We start from the raw sequence: 3,018 nt of genomic DNA, 5'->3' as shown, positions 1-3,018 counted from the left end.
AGGCCCCCTACAGATGATTTTGTAGACGCACCCGGCACTTTCGGTTTATATGGAGAAGCTAGAGACATAGAATCCGAGCCGCTTGCCGAAGTATATCGGGATCCTTTTTGGGCAGGTGACACGTTGTCCAGCGGCGCTTCGTCCAGCGGCGCTTCGTTACCGTCGTCGTCCCTGGTCTTCGAGGGAACGGTCGTTCCTTCGAACCCTCTTGAATGCCCTGAAAAAAATCGTCGGGGCGAAGTATTCGTCTCTGAAGAGCAAAACATTGAATTTCGCGCATTCAAGGACCCAGACGGTGATCGTAGGAGCACATGGGAGTTTGGGGAAGGGACCAGTCGCCATATTGGAGGTGCCAAGTATGTAGAAGAGGGAGACGTCCAGGCTGTACAGGGCTGCAAAGCAGGAAGTCAAGTTCAGAGTCAGAGCCAAAGTGATGTTTCCACAAAAGGATACACGCATCGTCACCAGAGAGTCTATGGCCTCTCCGGTGAAGAACAGAGGAAGCGAAATAAACTGTTGAACAACGAAGCATCCCAGCTTTACCGCCAAAGGAAGAAGAAGAAGGTCAAAGACTACGAAATGCAAGAGAGGCAGGAAGTCTTGAGAAATAGGCTGCTTGTTTATCAGTATGAAAAACTGCGCAGCGAGGTTCAGTTGTTTCGCGAGAAAGTCCGTCAGCAAGAAGATGAATCCCAGCCGTTAGACTTGAGTTGCCGTAGTATCAGGACAGCTAAGGAATAATTATATTTTGTGTCTGTAATGTTTTAACTTCATTGAATTCAGTCATTGTTGAGCTTTGGATTTCCTGTTGCTGTGGTAACACTAATTTCAGTTCATGGTGAAAATAACAAATAAAAACTTGAAAAATTAATAGTATTCCTTTCCATATCTTATTTTGATAACATTTATTATCTAACTTCGTGTTCACTTTTGGGAAAAGATTATGCCATAAAGCATTCCAGTAGTTGGGCAGGTATACAAGATCGGGAATATCCGACCAGTTTGCGCCTTCTGAATCTTGGTTCTTTTTTTTATTAATGAAGCAGATATTGATTAAAACTATGAAATATTGGGAGAATGCAAGTAGTTCAGGTGAACAGTAAATGTTTACATATTATTAAACCACTAGACAAGTGCTAAAACTAGTGTTGTATATATATCGGTAAAGATAACCCTATCTGTTTAAAACCTACTTGCTTCGGCTGCGGATCTTGCCCTGGGTCCTCTCCAGTTCTTGCCGCGTTACAATGTGTGTTCAGTACATAATATTTTTCAGGGTTATGGATTTGTTTGAAAGCGAATCGTTATCTAACCAGGAGCCCTAGAAAATGTAAGCGAGCTCATTCCTTTGTAAAGCAAAAGCAAGCAGACAAATTGAATGAAACTTTTAGCATGGAAGTCAGGTGTTCCACATATGACAGGCAAATTTCCCTGCTGATCGAAATACGTTCGATTCTAACTGAAGGTCGCATTTTGGGAGAGGAAGGGTAAATTGCTTATGAGAAGTATTAGGATGTTCTTGATTCATTCTTTCATTCCTTTTGTTGGTGAAGTCTGGCTGCTTTTGTTGCTTCACCTTGTAACAACATTCATATCCAAGGGATTTTTATCGCCTAAAAGTCAAACATAAGGAAGATCACACTGACTTCAGACGTTTATGTATTGATGGTTTTTAAGACAGAAAAGTGAATTTAATCGAAATAAAATGTTTGTACATCATGTAATTTAAAGTTGAAAGTTGTGTCCTTTTCTGGAAAGACTCCATTCTAATATTAGTATTTAACTCGCTAAAAGGAATCATCATCGCAGTGAAGAATATGACAGCTTTATTACGGCTGAAAACCGATTGTTATTGGGGCACAAATGTTCTTATTTAAGGACAGATTTATTCAATCCAGTAACTGATCTATTTCCTTTTGCCCCAGCCATCTCTAGTTTTGGATTGGGGCATTAAATCCGCAGTGTCATAACTTCACAGGTCCATTGCAGGTATTGGTACCGACAGGCACAAGGATTAGTAGAACTTGAACAAGATTTTAATATGCACGCTTATGGCCTTTTCAAAAGAAACTCTGATTTGATTTTTAGCCACATTCAACGATTCATTTTTAAATATTTTGTTATTTTAGATGTATGAATGTTTGTGAAAGACTTGCATAATGTTATGCAGTTGTTGATGTGCCTGGCTGTGTAAGTTTTTGATAATTTTTTTTTTATGTAAAAATCAGTCCTATGTTGATTGCTATGACGGCCTTCCCGCTCCCAGTGTTGTTATAAGATTGGAATTTGATTGAGCGATCCTTGCCCAGTATGCACTCATATTATCACTCGGTTTTATGCATATTTGATATGATGCTGCCAGGGAAATTTAATTCAGTCGGCTCGTTTATGGTACTCCGTAGTATTATAGGAGTACTCCATTACTTGTGTCTTGTATCATACTCGACTCCAAAATAAGTATTAAGCCCCGTGCTGTGGCGTGTTTCATTTAGGGGAATTTTCTAAGCTGTAAACTGAAATCATCGAACCTTTTATGTAAATTCCTATACTATGACAACTATGCCTGAGAGATCATGCAGCTTTTCGCAAGTCTGTTTTCGCAAGTCTGTTTTCGCCAACTTTTTCATTGTCATGTCGCTCATCATTTAGGAAATTAACTCGACGGACGTCTTTCTTCCATCATTTCTCCTCCGCCATCAGGGTCATGTCCCTTTGTGTTATTTGTACAGATATCTAAACGTGCGAAAGTAGACGAGTCGTTTGAATAATTCATATAACTTTATGTGCTGCATAATCACCGTAACGTTTCCTCCTTTTTTTGAAAGTCTTCGTTCAGTGTATGTCAAATCCGTGAGACTTTCCAACTTGTCTCGTCCTCGCTCTCCCGTCTCATGACAACCAGAGAAGATTTGCATGAATTCAGTGGATGATAGTTGTAGGTTGTGTTTGGGCAAGGTTTCAAAAAAGTAGACATACAGTAATTCCCTGTATGCGTGATAAATAAAAAATGATTAGATG

Source organism: Macrobrachium rosenbergii, chromosome 42 (genome assembly GCF_040412425.1).
Source record: "Macrobrachium rosenbergii isolate ZJJX-2024 chromosome 42, ASM4041242v1, whole genome shotgun sequence".
NCBI classification, from domain to species: domain Eukaryota; kingdom Metazoa; phylum Arthropoda; class Malacostraca; order Decapoda; family Palaemonidae; genus Macrobrachium; species Macrobrachium rosenbergii.
The sequence above is the reverse complement of the archived record's forward strand: the minus strand, read 5'-3'. Positions refer to the sequence as shown.